The sequence below is a fragment of the Garra rufa genome, chromosome 1 (genome assembly GCF_049309525.1).
Source record: "Garra rufa chromosome 1, GarRuf1.0, whole genome shotgun sequence".
NCBI lineage: Eukaryota > Metazoa > Chordata > Actinopteri > Cypriniformes > Cyprinidae > Garra > Garra rufa.
The window spans coordinates 97,244,151-97,254,150 of NC_133361.1; the positions used below are offsets into that span (position 1 = coordinate 97,244,151).

Below are 10,000 nucleotides of genomic sequence, written 5' to 3' on the forward strand. Positions count from 1 at the left end.
TTGGAATCTTTTTTTTTACCCGGACAAGGCTTCCGCTGACCAGTTCCCACGAAATGAAATCCGAACTAGCCAATAATCAGCAACTTACCCGGTTAAAACCGCGTCTCAGTTTCATTGTTAATCTCATGATTTTTTCATTTCTGTACCTTGACAGATGGGCGATAAGCTGTTTTTCCTTGAGATAACGGTCACAATGCAAGACCACACTTGTTTTTTCGAATGCGTGGCGTGAGTATTTTTGGAATCTTTTTTTTTTACCCGGACAAGGCTTCCACTGACCAGTTCCCATATGGTCTACCGCCAGGATTCCTGGTTTTCACCTAGGTGGCCCGGGTTCAACTCCCGGTATTGGAAGGTGGGCTCCTCTGTGCTTCCCTCTACGAAAAAGGGCCACACGTCTTCCTGCGTCGAAAGCCGTTTTTTGGCCAGCAGTCGAGCTGCAGAAACCTAACCTAAGGTTGTGACCCCACAGACCTGCACCTTTGATAGCTCAGCTGGTAGAGCGGAGGACTGTAGGAGGAGCGTTGGCAATCCTTAGGTCGCTGGTTCGACTCCGGCTCGAAGGAGGTTGTTTTTCACGTGCCCACCTTTTTTGGGGGGGCCGGCCTTCTGAAAGCGGCCAACAGAGCTTGATTTCACAGTCCGCCATTGGGGGGGGAGGGGGGGGCAAAAGAGCTTTCCCTGACCGGGAATCGAACCCGGGCCGCGGCGGTGAGAGCGCCGAATCCTAACCACTAGACCACCAGGGAAGAGCCGATCTAATGCTGGCCTGCTAATAACATGAGAACAAGCAGACAGCAATACAGGCTTCTGTCACGTCGAAAACCAACGAGTCGGGCTGCAAGCACGAGGATCCTCAGGCGGTGGGCCAGTGGCGCAATGGATAACGCGTCTGACTACGGATCAGAAGATTCTAGGTTCGTCTCCTGGCTGGCTCGCTCTCTGATTTTTGCGTAATGCAGTTTGGTTTTGATGTCACAGGCTTGCCGAATTGTTGCCCTATTCCTACGTGCCACCCGAGCTTTGATAAAAAGTTGGACACGAAATGAAATCCGAACTAGCCAATAATCAGCAACTCACCCGGTTAAAACCGCGTCTCAATTTCATTGTTAATCTCATGATTTTTTCATTTCTGTACCTTGACAGACCGGCGATAGGCTGTTTTTCCTTGAGATAACGGTTACAATGCAAGACCACGCTTGTTTTTTCAAATGCGTGGCGTGAGTATTTTTGGATTTTTTTTTTTACCCGGACAAGGCTTCCGCTGACCAGTTCCCATATGGTCTAGCGGTCAGGATTCCTGGTTTTCACCCAGGCGGCCCGGGTTCGACTCCCGGTATGGGAAGGAGGGCTCCTCTTTGCTACCGGTCAGGATTCCTGGTTTTCACCCAGGCGGCCTGGGTTCGACTCCCGGTATGGGAAGGCGAGCTCCTCTTTGCTACCGGTCAGGAGATAACAGTTACAATGCAAGACCACGCTTGTTTTTTCAAATGCGTGGCGTGAGTATTTTTGGATTTTTTTTTTACCCGGACAAGGCTTCCGCTGACCAGTTCCCATATGGTCTAGCGGTCAGGATTCCTGGTTTTCACCCAGGCGGCCCGGTTTTGACTCCCGGTATGGGAAGGCGGGCTCCTCTTTGCTACCGGTCAGGATTCCTGGTTTTCACCCAGGCGGCCTGGGTTCGACTCCCGGTATGGGAAGGCGGGCTCCTCTTTGCTACCGGTCAGGAGATAACGGTTACAATGCAAGACCACGCTTGTTTTTTCGAATGCGTGGCGTGAGTATTTTTGGAATCTTTTTTTTACCCAAGCAAGGCTTCCGCTGACCAGTTCCCACGAAATGAAATCTGAACTAGCCAATAATCAGCAACTTACCCGGTTAAAACCGCGTCTAAGTTTCATTGTTAATCTCATGATTTTTTCATTTCTGTACCTTGACAGACGGGCGATAGGCTGTTTTTCCTTGAGATAACGGTCACAATGCAAGACCACACTTGTTTTTTCGAATGCGTGGCGTGAGTATTTTTGGAATCTTTTTTTTTACCCGGACAAGGCTTCCACTGACCAGTTCCCATATGGTCTACCGCCAGGATTCCTGGTTTTCACCTAGGTGGCCCGGGTTCGACTCCTGGTATTGGAAGGTGGGCTCCTCTGTGCTTCCCTCCACGAAAAAGGGCCACACGTCTTCCTGCGTCGAAAGCCGTTTTTTCGCCAGCAGTCGAGCTGCAGAAACCTAATAGGCCGAGGTTGTGACCACACAGGCCGAGGTTGTGACCCCACAGACCTGTGCCTTCTATAGCTCAGCTGGTAGAGCGGAGGACTGTAGGAGGAGCGTTGGCAATCCTTAGGTCGCTGGTTCGACTCTGGCTCGAAGGAGGTTGTTTTTCACGTGCCCACCTTTTTTGGGGGGGCCGGCCTTCTGAAAGCGGCCAACAGAGCTTGATTTCACAGTCCGCCATTGGGGGGGAGGGGGGGCAAAAGAGCTTTCCCTGACCGGGAATCGAACCATGGCCGCGGCGGTGAGAGCGCCGAATCCTAACCACTAGACCACCAGGGAAGAGCCGATCTAATGCTGGCCTGCTAATAACATGAGAACAAGCAGACAGCAATACAGGCTTCTGTCACGTCGAAAACCAACGAGTCGGGCTGCAAGCACGAGGATCCCCAGGCGGTGGGCCACGCAGCAGCCGAGAATAGTTTTGCTAAACAGCCCTAAACCGTTTCCCATTCATTCTCAATGGTTGTGCTAATCCACTACGGATGCAATATTCTTTTGTCCACTGACGCTCCAGTGGCGCTCTTCCGTGTTTCGTCTCCCCGGGAAGTTTGAAGTCGCCATTTTCATACTGACTCGGAGCGTGAAATAAATTCAGTGAAGATCTGCCTCGTTCAGTTTATTCAGCACATCTATCAAAGGTAAGCTACTTTATTTATATTTATTACCTTATAGCTTACGTTTTTGGTGCCTTTAATAATGATATCCAATTAGTTGTTGAGCGAAAACGCCCGCTTCGCTTCGTTGGTCGTTACTAAACTTTACGCTGTCCGCTTTTGTTTACTATTATATCATCAAAGGTTGATTTGCACACAAAGTTATGAATGAACATGATCGTTTTATCTGTTCATGTGTACAGTACTTATGTCATTCGGTTAAATTATCCGTTTGGTTACCATGACTTCACTCGTTTGGCTTGTGGTAAATACGAGCTAAATAATGAATGAATATGTTTTGTTTACGTTTATGTGAATGGTTTTCATTTGGTGATGTTAAATAAGCTATGGTATATCATAGATTTCAGTAGTAATGTGTTGATAACTCGCAGATACACATTGCACTGTCTAAGGTAGATTACTGCTGTAAATTTTTGTCTGCAAATTAGATAAGGTAGACGTTAATATATGTCCTTTACGTTGCACAAGGCTTAATAGCCTAATTTTAGAAACAAATGAATGGGCTTTATAATAATTTTACAACTTTCAATGTGTGAAATAATATACACATCCATTAAACAACATAACCTTTTGAGATAAAGCTACCAAACCATCTGTAAAAATATCTAAATAGTATTCCCTGTCATGCACAAGACAGAATATTCCTTAATTATTTTTATATAATTTTATCTCAGACCGTATGTGTGTGCATATATATATATATATATATATATATATATATATATATATATATATGCCTTGCGCAACGTAAAGGTGCATAACAGTGCAAAGAGTTTGATTGGTTTTGACAAATAAACCTAAAATTCAGTTTTTCTTTCATGGTAGATCAAGATGCAGAAAAAAGTGCTGTTCTTCCCAGGGAGAATGTGCATACTAACTGTCCTGAGGACTATGAATTCATGCCATGATGAATTGATACCAACTACAACGAGGGTAAGTATGCATTTTTGTTCTGCATTCATGTTTCATTGGGTATTAACACTTGAATGCATGCTTGTTCACTGAGTCAGATTGCTCCTCCTGCTCAGACTAGTGAGTAGTGTTTAGGATAGTACATTGGTTTGGCATGTCAGTGGGATTTAATTAAGTTTTACTTATACAGCTAAAACGAACTAAAAAAAGCACAGAATTAATGTATCCAATCTCTGCGATCTTCAGGGTTAGGCCACATGTTTCCAAACAAGATTGGGGGCATTCATCAATTGAATTGAGAATGAATGGTAAATTCCAGTTCACTTCCTGGAATGGAATTGGATTTGGAATTGGAATGTCAGGAAACATAATTGAAATCAAATAAATTCCACTTGAGTTGCTAAATAAAATAATTTGACTTGATTTGCTTTATAGTTTATAGTACATCAAAAATTGTAAATCACATAAACAACAAACATATAAAAGAAATACAAAGTACTGTATGTTTAGTATGTTAAGCATGTTCATTTCACATGCCACATTTCAGGAAATGATGATAATTCGATGCAATAGAAAGTGAATGCAATACATGAATGTACATGATTCATTTGTTTGTGAGTTGAGACATATCTTATGTGGTAATCATATATTGAATGTATAGTACATCCAGAAACTTATCACCACTGTCATTCAATTATTACATTTTTTTTTCAGTCGCTAACAAGCGTTTGTCCAAACAGTTGTCACATTTTCAAAACTCTAAACACAGCATCGGTCTTTTGTGGCCATACCATTCACACATTTCATGTCGTTTTCACCCAATATGCAGTCAGTGAACACATTTCCACAATGCTTACATTTTCTTAACAGACAAGCTATACCTACCAAAACAATTATGGATTGTTTTTGTAGTATTTACTAATGTTAGCACACAACATCCCTCAATAGTAAAAACAATATTCCAAACCTTAGATACAGTATAAAAACCTCTGCTTCTGCAATGATATCAGTTCAAAAATATATCTCAGCTGATAATAAACAAACAATTGAATTGAATTGACACACAGCTGATTTATGTTGGGTAAATTGGGCCAACCACAGCTGATTCCAGTGAGAGATGCAGTGAGAGATGCAGTGAGATGAGCAGATGCAGTGAAATATGCAGTGAGAAATGCAGGAGCAGTGAGAGATGCAGATGCAGTGAAATATGCAGTGAAATATGCAGTGAGAAATGCAGGAGCAGTGAGAGATGCAGTGAGAGAAGCAGATGCAGTGAGAGATGCAGTGAGAGAAGCAGATGCAGTGAGAGATGCAGTGAGAGAAGCAGATGCAGTGAGAGATGCAGTGAGAGAAGCAGATGCAGTGAGAGATGCAGTGAGAGATGCAGTGAGATTAGCAGGAGCAGTGAGAGAAATGCAGGAGCAGTGAGAGATGCAGTGAGAGATGCAGATGCAGTGAAATATGCATGTATTTTTGAGTCGAAAATTATCCATTTGGCCAATTATGTTTTGTAGATGTGAGTCTGTGTTAAGAGTTTAGAAAAAGTATCTGAAGTATGGGTAAGCGCTTGTTAGCGATTGAAAAACTGTAATTCATGCTTTTTTACAGGATACAGGTTTTTATGCTGTATCTAAGGTTTGGAACATTGTTTTTGCTATTGTGGGATGTTGTGTTAACATTCTTAAATACTACAAAAACAATCCATAATTTTGTTGGTAGGTATAGCTTGTTTGTTAAGAAAATGTAAGCACTGTGGAAATGTGTTCACTGACTCCATGTTGGGTGAAAACGACATGAAATGTGTGAATGGTATGGCCACAAAAGACCGATGCTGTGCTAATTGTTTAGTTTTGAAAATGTGACAACTGTTTGGACAAACGCTTGTTAGCGACTGAAAAAAAAACTGTTAGATGGTCTCAAGGTACACAGTGTGTAAATGTAAGCATTTTAAATCTATGACAGGCAGGAGAAGGAAATATATGGCTGTTTTAGTTCCTACTAACACCAGCACTATACTATTACTAGCATATATTGTAAACTCTGAAATGACTGATGGTTTTGTATGTTGTAGTTCCATCTGCTGCACTATCCAAACCAACTCCTGATACAAGTGCTGGATTGAAGGCATCACCAGCTGATGGTAAAAACACTGTAATCTAGATCATGTAATCAAATGTTGAGATTATTTTGGTTGCATAAATATAATAATTGGTCTATTTACGTTTGTGTAGCTCCAGCCTCTCCAGGCCTAAAGGGGAAGACACCTGTGGCTCTTCCAGCGGAACTGATGTTCCTAGTGAAGGAGACCTCAGCAGAGAGGCCTGAGTCAACTCCAGGTATGTTTCCATTTTAGTGTAGGGCTGATGATCAGACAGGGTTTCCGCAGGGCATTAAAAGTATTAAAGTCAAGAAAATTACATACGATGTAGCCTAGTTAAGCAACGTGAGCAGACCAAAAGAGAGTGCTGTTTTCAGAACATTACCACGATTGCAGATTTGTCATTCAATTAACAAGTAATAATTAGTGTTTTGTTACGGAATAAATCAGCGGGTTTTTTTTTTAGTTAAATAATTTTTGAGTCGAAGAATCATTGATACATTCATAAAGACAGAAACTTGATTGATTCTTGAATGAATCAGCAGAAAACAATTTAAGGGGAAGATATCACGAATATGCTGATTTAAGTAAGGTTAGAAGGGATGCAGTTTAAATTATATAGATTTTCTCACATATCCAAGACGATCATCTTTGCATTGTCAAAATCAATGGCACTTAATTTAAAACATATAACCGGTCAAAGTTTGGGATCATTAAGATTGTTTAATGTTTTTGAATAGTCTATATTATATAATATGTAATATATATAGTATAGTATATAATATAATATATAATTTATGACACCTTTTATGTGAATGCATTTTAAAATATAACTTATATTATATGTGATTGTATTATGTGATTCAATTTGAATTATAGCTTCATAATGCCAATCCTTAGTAAAGTCACACTAAAATGCTGATTTGCAACATTTCTAATGATCAATATATACACACACATATGTTTTTGCTTCACAATTTTGTTGAAATCATGATACATTTTATTTTTCAGAATTATTTGATTAATAGAAAGTAATATATAATATTTCCCAAGGAAAAATTAACTTGATCAAAAGTGAAAAGACATTTTTTATGTTAAAAAATATTTTATTTCAAATGAATGCTGTTATTTTTTAACTTTCTATTCATCAAATAATAAAAAAAAAAGTATCATGATTTCCACAAAAATTGAAAATTAAAGGGAAAAAAATGTGTTTAATATTAATAAGAAGAACCATGGATAATGTTTGAGCACCAATAATCATAACAGAGCAGCAAATCAGTATATTAGAATGATTTCTGTAGGATCATGTAACACTGAAGACTGGAGTAATGATGCTGAATATTCAGATTTTATCACAACAATGAACTACATTTTAACAGATACTAGCATAGAATTTATTTATTTTTTAGCCTTGGTGAGCAGAACAGAATTGTTTTTAAACATTAAAAACCTTTGACCATTTATATATTTATGCACGTTTCTTCAACTAAGCTGAGGAAAATAAATATTTGCGAAAGTCACATTACACAGACCCAAATAGTTTGTCAAGTTTTAAGGTCTGAAACTTAGATTACAAGAGAAATTGTTTATATTTTACTTTTTTTTTTGCAATGAACAACTGTAATTTCCACCACATCACAATATACAGCTGTTGTTTAAAAATAGAATAACTTATGTCACTCAGGAATAGTCTTAAAATCATTTTTGTAACTAGTTTTACCTTTTTTTTTTTCAGATTGTAAAATATTTATACAGTTGTCAACGAGACAAATTAACTGTCCTAAGGTCCAAATCATGAACTGTACACCTGTCACACTCTGAAACTAAACATTGGTTTGGGTAAGATCTTATTAGATAATGAATATTGAATTTTTAGATTAAGTAGAGCATGATCTCATAAATTGTGGATGAATGTTTAATGAGTGATGAGACCTTTTGAAATATAAAAAAAAATGTGTGTGTTGGTGGAAATGACATGAAATTAACGTAATTGTAGGGAAGCTTCATACCAATGCTGGAACATGACTGGATTGAAACATTTGCAGTCCTGCAAATCTACTGTCGATCTAATCCATATTAATTGTACTTTGTAACCATGAATGTCATTTGCACCACAAAGGACAGTGTAGTGGAAATGACATTTCTGTAGATTATTTGTGGAAAAATGGAAGATAGCTTCACTGATAATAAATATATTAACTGATCAAGCAATATTTACTTTGATGTTTCTTAATTTGTTGTTGATGAAAATTTTAATTTCTCCGTGTCCAACATGTGCTCTGATGTCACTCAACATAGAAACACACAGTGTTGTGGTGGAAATGACACAAACTGTGCGACAGCTATATTTTGTATAAAAAGTAATTCTGACAGAGGTCTCGAATTAAATACTATAATATTTTTTTTAATTATTTTATTAGTGCTTAATTCAGGTACATTAATAGTTACCAGATAAGTAATATTTATAAACTATATTTTCATTGTTGAAGTTTAAAAGTCTGGGTGTGCAACAAGGAAACCTAAAAGGAGGTTGAAAAGTATGGAAAAATCATAATAGTAAAGTAGTAAAACAATTTTTAAGGTGGTTTTAATAAGCTTAACAAAGGAAGAGGAATTTGTCAAAAAAAAAAAAAATGACCAAAGAACAAAAAAAGTACCTATAAGTTAAGAATCACCTTTTTATTATATATTTATGTTAAATATTTATATATGGGTCGTGCGTGGCAGTAAAAAAATTAAATGCATTATAAAAAGCATTACATTAGATTTGATGATACCAGCAGAAACCCTATCAGATTTAGTTTAGTATCGTTATCACAAACACAACCCAAATTTGTCATCGTACTATGATGCTAATAACCTGTTCAAATGCAAAACATAAAGACTGTACTTTGTTTCAGAACTCTGCACAAGTGCTGCTGGCACCGCTTCACACAAAGCAATTGCCTTTGAGGGGAGTGGCAGGAAAATACATTTACTGCCCAGAAATAGAAATAGAAAATAGAAATTCTAATTGTAATCATCCATTAATTTTCATGTTGCACCATTCTGTTGCTCCATCCATTCCTTTCAGTTACATTTTAATTGGTCATTGTTTTTGTCCTTAACATCCATCCTAGCACATAAGACCTAAACGGAGCATATTCTGGTAAATTGCAACTGTTTGTAAAATGTGTACTGATTTATCTAACTGATTGTTATTTGCTTGTGTACATATATTTAATTGACCTTGTTCTTTTTGTCCATTCCCATTGCTTTGCAGCAGCTATAATTTCCTTGGTTATTGTTATCCGTGTTTTTTTTTCTTCTTTTTTTATTTATACTTGTTTTAGAACTCTCTAGATTCCACTAAAGGAATGTTTGAGTCAATTTAATAAAACATTGATTTTAAGTAAAGAACTTGTCTCACCTGATTTAATCTTCAATCACTATTTGGCTTATCATCAATTAGAATAATGGCTTAAATTGTTTATTTTGTAGATACATTTTTGAATGCAACATATTATACTGATATTACATACTTTATGGTCATTCTCTATACAGAAAAATATATACACATTTCAGGCTGAACTGATGTAGATTTTAACATGGTTTTTGTTTTGCCATTAATTTGATGACAAACATTTCTATATTTTATACTTATATAATAATTCATTCCATCATGCAAAATTCAGTATATTCCCCATATTATTGGCTATTAAAACGGTTTACACCTTTAAAAATAAGCTTAATACACACTCAAAAAAATAATTCGGTCTAAAAATAAACTTTATGTAATTCAATTAAATGCTAATTTTCCATGTATTTGGATTACATAGTTTTAATATAAACATATTAATAAACTTAATGTGATTCATATGCATCAGTGATATGTGAATGAAACAGGTAAGATTTATGTAATATTTCCCAGTGTTAAACAAGCACTGCTCAGTGTCCAGTGTAGAGCTCGTGCACTGTTCTTTTCAACAAAACATGATTCTTGCACAAATTTCTAACTTGTCTTGAAGCACTTGGGCACAAATAAAAGTGAAACAAC

The 10,000-nt window shown here is 37.5% G+C and overlaps 4 non-coding genes across 4 annotated transcripts; 3 read left to right on the forward strand and 1 right to left on the reverse strand.

Annotated features, from left to right (window-relative positions):
* Positions 1–677: 677 nt before the first annotated feature.
* trnae-cuc (transfer RNA glutamic acid (anticodon CUC)) lies at positions 678–749 on the reverse strand. The gene has a single exon. It is a non-coding gene; the product is annotated as a tRNA-Glu (tRNA).
* A 116-nt stretch (positions 750–865) lies between these two features.
* Positions 866–938, forward strand: trnar-acg (transfer RNA arginine (anticodon ACG)). The gene has a single exon. It is a non-coding gene; the product is annotated as a tRNA-Arg (tRNA).
* Positions 939–1,273: 335 nt separating this feature from the next.
* On the forward strand, positions 1,274–1,345 carry trnae-uuc (transfer RNA glutamic acid (anticodon UUC)). The gene has a single exon. It is a non-coding gene; the product is annotated as a tRNA-Glu (tRNA).
* Positions 1,346–1,551: 206 nt separating this feature from the next.
* Positions 1,552–1,623, forward strand: trnae-uuc (transfer RNA glutamic acid (anticodon UUC)). The gene has a single exon. It is a non-coding gene; the product is annotated as a tRNA-Glu (tRNA).
* The last annotated feature ends 8,377 nt before the right edge of the window (positions 1,624–10,000 follow it).